Source organism: Juglans regia, chromosome 10 (genome assembly GCF_001411555.2).
Source record: "Juglans regia cultivar Chandler chromosome 10, Walnut 2.0, whole genome shotgun sequence".
NCBI classification, from domain to species: domain Eukaryota; kingdom Viridiplantae; phylum Streptophyta; class Magnoliopsida; order Fagales; family Juglandaceae; genus Juglans; species Juglans regia.
This window is the reverse complement of record NC_049910.1, coordinates 18,289,630-18,304,660: the sequence shown is the minus strand read 5'-3', so window position 1 is coordinate 18,304,660 and position 15,031 is coordinate 18,289,630.

Below are 15,031 nucleotides of genomic sequence, written 5' to 3'. Positions count from 1 at the left end.
TCAAGACCCTAACATAGTACAACTTTGATTATAGCTGCTACGTTTTTCCAAACTCAGGCAGTTCGGTAAGTTGGTCTCTAACTTACACCTTGATAAGTTATTTATGATTTTTCGATAAATGCCACATTCATATTATAATTGTCATTTAGAGCATAAAACATCATGTTATATGATACATTGAGTACATGACATGTGACATTTCCACCATTTTTAGCATATTGCATATAAATTTCATTTTCACATGAAAACTTGCTACATATGCACATGTTATGAACTACATTTTTCAAGCATAGCATGCAAATAATTTTTTGTCACAACCCCAAAGGCTAGGATGGGAAAATTAACATAATGGAACTCCTCTGTCCACTCTGGATTGAGTAAAAATGGAGTTGTAACCCCTAGGTTGATGAAGAACAGTAAACGGGTTTTGAATGGGTTCTTTTTAAAGAATGCCGGAGTGGAGTCAAATGTTATGACACCTAAGGTTGGTGGGTGTACATGTTTTGATGTTATGATAATGTTTATGTAACCAATGCATCGAGAACGAGTCTGCAAACATGAAGTTTCAACGTGAGTTATACTACGGTCACCAGCAAGTACTCATAGTGTATATGGAGAACTATGACGATATCATACGATATGATGTTAGTGTGGAGATTAAATATGAATTGTTAATAATGATGAAATATAAGTTTTTTTTTTTTTTGCAGTTGAAGTGAAAAATATTCTCTGTAAGAAAATGTGTCTCAGTTTTCTAAAAATGTTGAGAATCTGGATGAGAGACATACTATTTTTTCTACATCGCACGCATTTCATATTTATCATTCATCATGCATAATTTATTTTTGTACACATTGGTTGTGTGACTTATTGAGGTTTCAAGTAAATCTCACCCTTTATAGACCCACTATCATTCCATTTGGAATGATAGAAGTTGTGTCAGGACTTGATGAGGACAGATCAGATGGACCAGTGGATCCGATTTATTGGAAAAAAGCAGGATCTCGACACATAGTGAATAGTATTAGATACTTGGCACCATGTGAAACCATTAGGTGGATTTGTGATGGAAGTCAAGGTGTGAGATCATCCCACCTAAGCAAAGCTTTGTTTCATTTAATTAACCAAATTGTGCCAGACCAAAGAGGGTTTCAATCCTAGCAAAACCCTAAATAGTTGGAATTAAATTGAAACCCCAAAAGCTGGGTTGAAACCAAAACCCTAAACGGTTTCCCCAAACCCTACAGTTGGCCTCCAAACCCTTTTTAATCCGATTTCTAGCATTGTGTTTAATCACTTGATTAAATCACTTCTACATGCTATTAAGTAATCAAATCCTTATTATGACATCATTATCCAACCTTTTAAATCTTGAAAATTTGATTGGGCCAAGAAAAATTGGATTTGGGCTTGATAGCATCTCAAACCCTAACCAAACCCCCTTTAAACCCCAAATTGAAGCCCACTTGGTTGAGGCCCACCAAGGCCCACGGATTTGGCCACCTTGGCAAAGCTTCTTTAAGAAGTTTCCTCCTCCACATGTTAGACCATCCACTACCATTGGCTGCACCCAATAGTGCCTTGATGTGAAGGAGAAATCCACCCCATCAACCTCCATATCTCACAGCTGCTACAGGCAGTCATTACTCCTCTCTATTCTCCACTTCATGTCACATAGCCACCTCCAATCAAGGGTCATTCAAGCCCATAACTTCCTCCTCCAGAAGTCTAAAGTCGCATTTCACTCCCTCTCATCACTTCTTCCCAATGTTCTTAGAGAGAAACTCAAAAGAGCTCTCGCGGGCAAATTTATAGGTCTTGTTACGTTGAGCTTTTTGACCCTTTTTAAGTATTTTCATACGATGACTCCTTCATAAACGTTGTTCAACTTTGACTTTAGTTTCTGTTGCTATCTTATTAGTCTCCTTCCATGCTCATTTGGTCGGTCCAAAGTACTTTTAACCATGGAAAGGTTTTTCTGGGCGTGAAACTAAAGTGTATGTTATGTTTTAGAATGTTTGACAAAGCTAATAGACATATCTTGGTCTGAAAAAGTTTATGGAGTGTTGTTAGAATATGTTTATGAATGTTCATTGAGGGTTTGTTGAATGAATAAAGCTTTTAATGATAGATTTCTTTAGATTTAGAAACTTGAAAACTGGAAGTGAAAAAACAGTTTTGTTTTGTGAAAGTTTGAATATTGCGTGGTTTAATCTTATTCCAAAGGGTTTGATATTTTTATATGGTGATCCTAAGCCTCTTATATATATGTTAGGATATTATTTTGAAGATATTTAGTATTAGTTTTAAAGATATGATTTTATTATGCAAGAGGATTTCGGCTAGGCCTAAGATTTGATGTTTTTGGGTTAGATCCATGTTTTATTGAGTTTTAGCCAAGTGATTTTAAGTTTGATGGTTGGATCTTCTTTAGGACACATTGTTATGTGATGTTTTAGTTTGAAGATCACATGTATTTAAGCCGTGGATCAAGAGATTAATCAAAGTTAGTCGAGAGAAAAGTTTCTGTTTTGGACTAAGTGTGAAACCAAAAACTCCAAGTGTTGTTTTGTGATTTTTGGCGACTTTTATTTGATGATTTAAAATATGGCTGATCTTAGGATGACGTTATGAATGTGTTAAATGTAAGATTTGATTTTTTTGGAATTCTTGGAGATGTTTTTATTAAGGTCAAAACTTGTAATTTAAGGTTTAGTTTTTGTTAAAAAGTTTGGGTCTTTTTATAAAAAGTTTTGTGTTGATGATTAGCTTTTTCTTAATGGATATTTTAAGTGTGTTTGTAAACTTAGGATAGGAAGATTTTTGTTATGAAATTTTGGTTTAATCATGGGTTTTGAAGATGGAAGATATTGCAACAAAAAAATCAAGGGAAAAATCCTAGGGATGTTTCGGCTATAGTAAGTTTTCCATAGTTGAGAATGGTTTTAAATTTTTCTGAGTTGATATTTGAGTCTAGGACAAAATTTACATAAGAAATATAATTTTTGGTAATTTTTGGAGTTAGGATGTGAAATCCTTAAGTTAAGGGTAAAATGGTCATTTTCCCACATGTAAAAGGTAAAATGGCAATTTTACTCTAAGTTGTCCCTTTTCACATTTCTAAGTGTTAGTAATTAAATTTCTAACTTTTAGAATACCTCTTACAGTTCTTCGTATTTCGTACTTTATTCTCATAGAATGCGATTTTCGAGGTAAATTAGCTCTTAACTTACTATCAGTTTACTCTGTATGTGTGATGGGTAAGGGAACTACAGTTTATATTCATATATGTTATCTATTACACAAATTATTTTGTCACAAAATACTTATCTATTACACAATATAATTTGTCTCATGTTACTACATGTTTCAAGTATGTCATATTACGTATGCCATCTGTTACATGTATGTCATGTCACGTAATATTCACTGTCACATGTTATGCCATGTTATGAAATATTGCCTATTACATATATGCCATGTTACGAAATGTTGTCTGTTACATGTTATGTCATGTTACGAAATATTGCCTGTTACATGTACGCTATGTTATGAAATGTTGTTTGTTCCATTTATGTCCAAAAGTATGTCATGAATGTAGTCTTACGTTCACATGATGTTACGCTACGTCAGGACTTCTGTCTTTTCGTATTCATGTCATCACATCTCGAATACAGTTTGTGTATCTCAAGAACAGTCTTGTTAAGTTATTCATTTCAATCACGACCCTAAGCGCTAGGATAGGGTAATATCCTAGTGGAACTCCTTTGTTCACGCTTGAGTGTCTAAATAGGTGTGAAATTCCCTAGATTGACAAAGTACAGTCAACAGGTTGCAAATGGGGCCTAACTAGTTGGTCATCAGAGCACGCCAGGCACTAATGCCGATGAAGCCACACTTTATTTTACGTGTGTCCACAGCAAGTGTGGCACAAACAATTCATGGGGCCACAACAACTGTGGTGCATGAAATATGAGGCCACAACAATTGTAAGGCATACACTACGTGAGACACAACAATTGTGACACGTAGAATAATGAGGCCACAACAACTGTGGAGTACGTACTAACATACTCACAGCTAGTATAGACACTTGTGTTGTGATGTTGTAATCGGTAGGGACACACGGCTCAAGAGGACTCGTGTAGCACCCGCATGGTCACTTTATTAATTAAGTCTATTGAATAAGATTCCAAATTCATGTATTTCACGTTCAAGTCATGTTTCACGTTATATTATGTTCAAGTTTATGTTTATGTCAACTTTCAAGTTTATGTCATGTCAAGCTAAGTTTCAGGTTCAGTTCAAGTTATCTCAGTTCATGCCATGTTATGTCAAGTCACGTTATGCTTATTATTTCATGCCATGTTATGTCAGGTTATGCTATGTTTACTATTGACTTTGATTGTGCATTCATGCCTTTATGGCCATGCATGCATCAATAATCTGTGTGAAAGTTTTCTGTTAACTTGCTGAGATTTGTAATACAATCTCACCGTGGTAGTCCCAACTATCATTCCCCCAAAATGGTAGGTGATTTGTCAGGATCAGAGCAGGGAATGAACACTGGTAGATTGGAAGAGGTTAACTAGATGCTGCAGATGCGATGCGAAGCTTATAGCTTCCATAGTTTTTTTTGGACAGTATTCTGGCCTCATTGTCGAGTTACTCGATGAACTGGCCCAATAGTGTATTTTGATAATGTAAATATGTAGTCTGGTCTCCTATGTTTTGATATTACAATCTTTTGAGACCCGTACTGTAATCGTGGATGTTGATTTTGTTAAGCATGAATGGATTATGCTTTAATTAATTCGGATATTATAAGTTTGGTGCATAGTATTGCTAAAAAAAAAATTATCCGCTGTGAATATTGCATAATGCTAGATGCATTTTAGGAACATTACATCTTATATATCATGAACAGGGTAGTAAGCTTGTGTTGCATGTCCCGAAACCTCAGATGTTCGTCCAATCCCAAGTGGAATCTTGGGGCGTCACAGCCATGGTGACTTCTTATCAAGAATAATTGTACTAAGATTATGCTACTTATGTTTTGAACTAATGATGGTTATGAATGACATTTGGATGTTTTAGTTTATTTTGGCATAAGTTTTGTTTAGTCACCCTTATTCCGTTGCGGTTATTGCATACTACTAGATGCATTTATGGAATGCATTGCATATTAACTGTCATGAACGGGGGTATGTAACCTGTGTTACATGTCCCGACGCTCTAAATTTCTATTCCATCCCTAGCGGATACCAATCATGCCAAAATACAATTAGTTAGACACAAATTCTAATCAAATGCCTAAATCTAAGATACAAACAAATGAGCGTATTTAGACCTCATTGAATCTTCTCTTTCCCAGGTTGCTTCTTGAAAGCCTGGATTATTTCAAAGCACTTTTACTAAGGATATCTCTCAATTCCTTAATTCTTGCTTCTTACTATCCACAATCTATACAGGCCATTCCTCCTATGATAGGTTAGGCTGAAGCCGGATACTACCAGGCTCCATCACTACTGGTCATTTTTTCTCCAAAGCTCTTCTTTAGAGATGATACATGAAACACATCTTGTACTCCTTGCATTTCAGTTGGTAAGTCTAGTTGATATGCCACAGAACCAACTCTTTCTACTACTTTGTATGGTCCTACATACCAGGGACTCAATCTTCCTCTCTTGCCAAACCGTACAACTCCCTTCATAGGTCAAATCTTAACATACACCCAATCTCCTATGGCAAATTCCAGATTTCTTCATCCATCCTTCACTAATTGGCAAATAGAGAATTTTGCTATGAATTCTCCTACGTCCTTATTTCCTTTCCACCAAAATTGACCCTTCAGGTCTTGATACATCTTAGTGCTACCAGGATGAGCCATATAAGGGGTACAATGAGCTTCCCTCAAAATCCTTTCCTTCAATTGCGAGATTGTAGGAATTACCTTCCTCTCTTTATAACACAACATCCCATTCTTACCAATGGTAAAAAGCTGTGGTCCTTCAAATTTCGCAATCATTTCTCGAAGTTTCTCATGTTTATGATATTTTCACAGCCCTTCTAAGATCTCTGCCTCAGTTAACGATATGACCTCTTGTATTGCTACTAATATGGTATCTCTTGGCAGATTCTCGATCAACAAGTTCCTCATTCCTGCCAACAGAGATAGCAAGTTGGTTTGAGACTTGCAACTAAGGGCATCTACTACCACTTTAGCCTTCCCGAGATGATACTTTATCTCGCACTGATAATCGCTAATTGTTTCGACCCATCTTCTCTACCCCATGTTCAAATTCTTCTGACTAAACAAATACTTCAGACTCTTATGCTCCATAAATACTTCGCATTTTTCTCCGTACAAGTAATGTCTCCAAATCTTCCATGTGAATACTACTGCAAGTAATTCTATCATTCTAAGACTCGGGTAGGATAATTCTGCTCGTGAGCTTTGACTTGTTGCATATCATAAGCGATAACTCATCCTTCTTGCATGAGTACACATCCTAATCCCATATTAGAGGCATCACTATAAACCACATAAGGCTTATGAGGTTCTGGTAAAGCTAATACCGGTGATGTGGTTAACCTCTTCTCACACTCCTCACTCCAAATATACTTTGCATTCTTCTTCGTCAATGTTGTTAATGAACCAGAGAGTTTAGAAAATCCTTCCACAAACCTCTGATACTATCTTGCCAAACCAAGGAAACTATGTATTACAAGGACATTGGTCGGCCTTTGCCATTTCGTGGGTAGGGTCTATAGCTACTTACTAGAAATGACATGTCCCAAAAACTTCACCTCTCGAAGCCAGAACTCGCATTTACTAAGTTTGGCGTAAAATTGGTGTTCTTGCAAAGTTTCCAATACTAACTTCAAATGTTCCTTACGTTCTTAGTCACTTTGGGAATATATCAATATATCATCTATGAATACTACCACAAACCTGTCCAAGTACTATCTAATGATTCGATTCATTAAATCCATAAACACCACTGGGGCATCAGTCAATCTGTAAAGCATTACTAGGAACTCGAAATGTCCATAACAAGTTTGAAAGGCTGTCTTAGGTATATCCTGATCCTTGATCTTGAGCTGGTGATGTCCTGATCACAGATCTATCTTAGAAAATGCTGAAGCTCCTTGTAATTGGTCCAATAGATCATCAATATGTGGCAAGGGATACTTATTCTTGATAGTTTCTTTGTTCAATTCTCAATAATCGATGCACATTCTCAGAGTCTCGTCCTTCTTTTTCACGAGTAGTAATGGTGCTCCCCGAGGAGATGAGCTAGGGTGAATAAAACCATTCTCTAGGAGTTCCTCAATTTGAACCTTTAATTCCTTTAATTTTGCCAGAGCCATTCAGTAAGGTGCCTTGTGCATTGGGTTGTTGCTAGCTCTAGATTGATTACGAACTCCGTTTCTCGGTCTGGGGGCAATTCAGGCAAATCATAGGCAAAAACTTAAGAGAATTCTTCTGTCACTAAAATTCCTTGGAATCCTTTAGGCTCCTCCATCGTACGAGTCATAACTACAAGATAAGCAGCAACTCCTATGGCTCCTCGAGCCCCCGCTTGGGATTTGACAGAAACTGAAACGCTGAGACATGCAACACCAGGGTTACCTGCCCTTGTACATGACAGATAAGATGCAATGTACCTACTGATAACTAACAGTATGCAATATATTGCAACGGAAAGTCAACTTAAGTCAATTTAAAGGAAATATTAGTCAAGGTACCAAAACATAAGATCCCAATACTTTTGCATAATCCCAAAATGGTCATCATAGTTGATATGAGTTTCTAAAGAACTCCCAAAACACGGGACCAAACATTTAAAAACTTAAACAAACAATCCTTTCCCAAAACTAGAATGGGTTAGAACCAGGGTCCCATCCTCGAGCAGACTTAAGAATATTCCCCTAGATGGGCGAACATCTATATCCAGACTCAATTTCGTGGCTACCTCCTTAGCCTCTACCACAGAGTTCTTAGCTTGTTCTAAATGTCATGACAGAAAACTCATATCCTACTTGAGCCTCAACATCTTTTGAGGGTCCAGTGACAAAATACCAACATCGGACTCTGTGATGCTCCCAATCCCCGCTTGGGATGGAACAGAGACTTAGAGCATCGGGACATGCAACACAAGGTTACATACCCTCGTTCATCACAGTTAATATGCAATGCATCCTAGTATGCAACTAGTAGTATGCAATAATCGCAGCAGAAATAGAAGGTTAAGGTGAAAAATATTCCAAAATAACTAAAACATCCCAACTTCATTAGATAATCATCATGTTCGAAATACTAAAGTAGCATAGACTTATATACAAAGTCATAACATTCTCTTAATGTGATCTAAAGCATAAAGGACTTGGGCTATGAACATCAAAATTAAGTCCAGCTTCCTTTCCAAATCCAACTCCTCCTCAATCATGTGAATCCAGTGTTCCATCAATCTCGTCCTAGTCGATTCCTGACACAACTTTTATCATTTCAAGTGGAATGATAGTGGTCTCATAAAATGGTGAGATTCACTCGAAATCTCAGTAAGTTAAACAACTAACTAACACAAAGATAAATCAATCATGAAAAATTATAAATATGCAATGCATGAGATGCAGAAAATCAGTATACATGTCTTCTATCCAGATTCCTCAATATTTTTTTTAAAATATGGAGACACGGGTTTTTACTCAATAAGTAATTTCATTATCATTTTTTAAAATATATAACTTCTTCATAAAAATTTCATCATAAACTTTCATCATCATAGACTTACATCATTATCTTAATTAATAACATAATGTGTGAAAATGTCACAGTTCCCCATATGCACTGTGAGTACCTGCCGGTGACCGTAGTATAACTTACGTTGAAACTACATTGTCTATAGACTCATTCTCAATGCATTGGTAAATATAATATATCATCATAAAAACTCATAACGTGTACACCCACCAACATTAGGTTATGTGTCATAACATGTTGATTTCGCTCTGGCATTCTTTAAAAAGAACCAATTCGAAGCCTGTTGACTATTCTTCTTCAACCCAGGAGTTACCACTCCATTATTAAGCACTCCAGAGTGGACAAAGGAGTTCCACTAGGATAATTTCCCCATCCTAGCCACTGGGGTCGTGATAAAATGATTTCATGTAATGTTTTGAAAAATGTTTTTCATGACATGTGCATATGTTGCAAGTTTCATGAAAAATGACATTTATATGCAATATACCAAAAATCGTAAAAATATCACGTCCTATAAGTATGCACTCAATGTATCATATAACATGATATTTTATCCTCAAAATAATAATTGAAATATGAATGAACATTTATCAATAATTCATAAATAATTTATCAAGGTATAAGTTAGAGGCCAATTTACAAACTTCCGGGGAAATTCAAAATTAGCTTCGTAGCTGTGTAAATAGTGTGTATGCTAAGTTTGGGTAAATACTCTTATGTATAGGTTCAAAATCAAAGGCTTCAAAAAAATTGGTTACTTACAAAATTACCCCTAGACTTTCAAAATTTTCCATTTAGGCCCTAAATTTTTATTTATTGCTAACGAACTCCAAATTTCATGGACTTCATATTTTTGGCATTCTAAAACCATCCATGCCCTTAGATTTTCAAAATTTAAAGTGGAACTTGTCCAATTAGTCCCAACCCGTGGCATGCATCCTAGTTGATGCCTATGTGTATTTCAACTATTGATCCCTATGAATGCATGCATATGTGATTTTCCTTAATCATTAATGATCACTAAGATCTTTAGGGACATTATGAAGTCTAATCCTTGAGCAATCAAGTTCATCCCAACACTTAATCAAAGCTAATAAATCCTTAATCACCAATATGCGTAAAATCGATTCATGCTTGATGATCAAAACAAGATAGATTTAAAACTTATCATGACATGCTTCTAATCACAAATTTAACCTTCCATAATCATGTTAAGATAATGATAGATCATATCAAATCATGCTTAGGACATGCCATAGCTAAACTTCCAATTAAAAACAATCAATCATTCAAACCTTCCTTTAATTGACCCGGTTTTGCATTAAGCATCATAACCTACTCAAAACTAAATCAAATTTCGTACCAACACTTGGAAACAAAGCTTGAAATGCTAGATAAGATCAAAATGAAGAAAAATTACAAATTTTGTGGCCTTCCAAGCACTCTAGACTGCCTTACACAAGAACACTCAAAAACTCACCAAAACTCACTCGGTTTGCACTTTTATGATCTCTAAGAGGGGGAAATGCTTTCAAGGCTCAAGATGATGCTTGGAGATGTGGTGTGGGTGAAATGAGAAGGAGAGAGAAGTATTTATAGGTGGCCAAGGGGTGAGGGACGTTGGCTTGGGTGCTTCGTGATTGGGTGAAGTGGGAGGTGCTCAAATCTGGAAAATTTTCAGATTTGCTTGCATGAGCTTAGGTCACTTGTGCAGACTGAAATAGTGCCCTAACCCACAATAATTTCCTCTCCATAGTAGCTGCAAGGGTCCTGTAGATGACTCCAGGTCGTGGGTCATCATTTGGATGGAAGAAGATACCTCAAACCAGGCATGAAAACAAGTGGATGAAGGTGGTTGTGTGGTGGGAGAAAATCAGTTCGGTTTTGGATCTATTTGGGAAGCAAAAATGAGTCAAAATCCTTCATGATGGTCATGGGACTTCTTGGCGATTGGGTGGAGAAGGCTGTGGTAGTGGGTGGTGGTGCAAACCCTGGCAGGAGGCTGGTTCAAATTCAATCCAAGTGGTTCCTACACAAACTAGACCAAGGTGCACCTGGTTTGGTTCTTTGAGTTGGTTGATGCAACCAATTTCGTCCAAGGCTCAAAATAAGTTTTGGAGGGTTTCATAAGGTGTTTAAGGACCATATTACCCTTGAGGATAAACTACAAAAATGTTGGGCCCAAGGGCAAAACAGTCCAAGCGTTACAAAAGGCAATGCACAAAACCGATTGAAACATGGTTTGGGCTTGTTGTGTCATTTTTCTTAATGACATGTGGAATGGTTTAGTTAGGGTATTAACTTGGTCTAATCATGGTCTAAGAGAGTATTAATTAAAATTTTGAATTAAAAAGTTTAAGAAAATTTTAAGCATGATTAAGCTTCAAAGCATAGCTTAAAGTGAACTAACCTCAAGTATGATGGTTAATGGCCTTAGCCAATTTTCAAAATTAATTTGGGTACTTTGAGTGTGATTTGGGCTTAAGAAAACCAATGGTATGGTGTATTGGGCCTTTGGTTTTTGAATGATAAAATGAGTCCAAACATGGCTTTGGGCCATATGAGCTTGAAAAGGGCCAAGGGTTCAATCTACACCAAAAGCCTTATGGCTTCCTATACTTGGACCAAGACTAGTCTTGATTTTCTAAGGGCTTGGTTCAAGGTTTTTCTTGGGCTAGGCCCATGAATATACTTGGGTCCTAAAAAGCCTCACCAAAATTACTAATGGGCTTGCCTATCTAATCCTTAGCTCATTAACACTAAGTACCAACATTAATGCTAATCTCACTATCAACCCATAACTAAAAGCCTAATCTAGAGTACTTAAGGGTTAATCAAGAGTTAATTAAGTGGGGTGTTACAGACTCATTGATAAAAGCTACTATCTTTTTGAGTCGTTGTGCTGACACCTTAAGCAACTCTAGGGTGGATTGACGGTGAGCCTCCACAGTGAACTCGTCCTCAATTATTTCACTGATTTCATCCATACTCAAGGATCTCGAGTACCCGGCAAAACTTCTATCATTCCGAGTGAGGAATGATAGTGGGTAAATATAAAAGTAAGATTTCGAGAAATCTTAATAGGTAAACAAATAACGTGCAATAGATATCATAAGCATATCAAGCAAACGTAACAATGAATGCATGGACATGAACTTATATATATGCTCTTGACTTTTCCAAGACTTCGTATAAAAACATGACATTTCATAACCTTGACTTTCATAAACACACTTTCATCATTTCATACTTATGAGCTCGTAGCATTTCTTGACTTATAACATAACATAACATAACACTTGATACCTCACGGCTATGCACCGTACGTTCCCTGCTAGTTACCACATCAACCATTGGCCACTTGGACCAAGGTGATTATGGCAGCTTGCATTTCGCCTTCACCGTAGGTGCACCCACTAGCTTTAGGTGCTATCCCGCTCCGGTTTCCTTTTCTTTTAGGTACCATTTGAGATCCACCGACAGTACTTCGTCAACCCAGGGGTATCCCTCCATTTTAAACACTCCCAAGAGGACAGAAGAGTTCCACTAAGACATTCCCCCGTCCCAACATTTGGAGTCATGATAAAAGCTTTACTTTTTAAAAAGACTCTTTTTCCTTTTAGAAAGAGCTTTCACAATCCCAACACATGTGACATGACAATGGACCTTAACTTTCATGAGACATATAAAATACAAAAATGATTCATCATAACCATGAGATGTCAAAATGCTTTATCGTAATAACCATAAAACATTCATTCATGAAATACATATCGCGTTACGGCTTGAAATTATTAGAACATGCGAACATGTTCCTTTATACTTACTCGAAGGCATTCATGTTAATCAAAGGCATACATTCCAATCATCATCATGTAAGGGCCGAAACATATAAAACATTAACCTAACCAAACATCATTCGTATCAAATCAATCTTAAGACACCAATGATCATGCTTCATCCATAGGGTTGGCCAAAACCTCTTATCTTAGTAAACATGCATTTCAATCAATTTTCATGAACTTAGAATCTTCTAATGCATTGAACAAAGCCTTTAGTAAAGAATTTCTCATGGGTGGCCTAAGCCCTTCCTTGTGATCATGGACAATATTTTCATGAGTTTAGTACCATACCAAAAATGTTTGAGTGACAACCTTTCATGTATAAACAAACACTGTAAAAACTAAACCCTAGCATGGCATTCTTACTCCCTTTTTCATATCATACACATCTTCCTTAAACCATTTCAATCATGTTTTAAATAATCAAAACAAAAGAAGTTAATAACACATGGAAGAACATCAAGTCCCAAACAATCATACAAAACTGAATCAACCAATAAGTTCACAAGCCATATGCATAAAATATCCAAGTATAAGTTAGAGGTGTACTTTCAAAAATCCAAATATGTGTTTAAAGCAAGCAAGCTGAAAAAATCATATACAATATTAGTTAGGATCCTTGCTCAAGAAAAACCCTAACCATGTGTTCATTTGTAGTGCTTCTTACACCTTTTTCTTTCCAAGAAAACCAAGTTTTCGAACCCTTCCCTCTTTGAATCCGAAACTTTCCTTCAATAAAAAATCTAGCTACAACTCACTAGTGTCGTGACCCACTATTCTCAAAACACCATATTTTAGAGCTTAAAGACAAGTAAGGTTACATTATATTACTTGAAGAAAAAATTCTAATCTAACCGTGTGAGTGTAGGCGTGATTCATGTGGAATAACCTTTCAAAATACAAGCTAAATCCATCTAGCTCAAGTGTGTGGATGTTAGAGCATAAGTTCCTCTCCCTTCAATCTGTGCATGTGTGTGTGTAGTAAGGGAAATGTTGCTTCATACCTTCGAGTCTCTTCTTTTGAAAATATCTCTTAGCTTTGCTATAACACCCCGCTCATTCCTTCTTATGTACGCTCCTTCTTTCTGACGTACGTTCCATCTTTCTGACATAAGCAAATTCAACTGCGAGCCTCGTCATGCATGCCGAACCACAATAGCGTGTTTTCAAAGATAGTATGTGACTTATAAGGCACGCCAGTGTTTTAAATGTACTGGAAATATTTATAAGGAGTATTTCCAGTGTTATTGAACCAAGCTTGATTTTAAATACGACAATTATAATATTCTTGAAGAGCTCAAAAAATATTATAATTGTTGATTTCAACTATTTAAGATATTATAAGATTTAAATTATGTTGAAAACTTTTATTAATTAAATTATTTTATTCTCTTAAATATATTAAGTAAGACTTCATCATTTTATTAATGATGAAGGAATATTGTTTTATAAACTAAAGTTAGTTTAAATAATATTCTACCTTAATTCCTCCAAATGCTTTTAATTAAGTTAACGTTTATGCTTTTTAAATCAGTGTTTGAGATCCATCGTTAGATCGTTGCGTAGATCCCAAGACGAAGGGATTGGATTAAATACCCAGCCCCTCTTCCTTCTCCATCACTTTTCCCCCAACTCTCTCTCTCTCCTCCCTCTCTCTCTCGGCTTGCACTGCAAGACACCCCCATGCCCGAACTGCTCCACCCCATAGCCCGATGCTGCCGTGCGCCGGTAGGTCTCACCTCTGCCACCACCTCACTTTAGCGAGCCTCCACACACCGGTCTCACTCTCTCACGCTCTCTCTTCCTCTCCCTCGGCAGTGCATAGCCCGAATGGGCTTCACGTTGCTTCGTGGTCCAACGGCACCACCACCTCCACGGCAACTTCCCCTCCCACCAGCCATCACCCTCCAGCAAGCTCAGCCCCCTCCATGTGGCCACCTTCATCCCATGCACATACACAGCCTTACCCATGCACGGGTTCACTGTGCACATCCCTAGCCCCACCTTGGCCACCGGACACCACCACGAGCTCCTTCTAGTCTCCCCCTTCCTCCTCCACCTGACCCGACCCTCCACCGCACCCTTCTCCTCTCCCTCACCCACGGGTTCTCCTCCCTCCACCACAGTACATCGCCACACACGGCGTGTGACCACCCTCTCCGTCATCCCCAGGCCACCACTGACCCATCCCAACTGCCCATAGCCCCGATCTGCCACCCATGCATGCACACTCTTTCTCACTCTCTCATGGGCTTCTCCACCCTCACACACGGCCATTCCTCCCTCTACCACTGTGGACCACTATACCACCACCACCGAGCCTCCATAGCTCCACCAGCAGCCTCCCTTAGTCGAACCCCAGGTCCAAACTACCACTTTATGTGATGGGTAGCCACTGCACGTGATGGACAGCCACTACGCG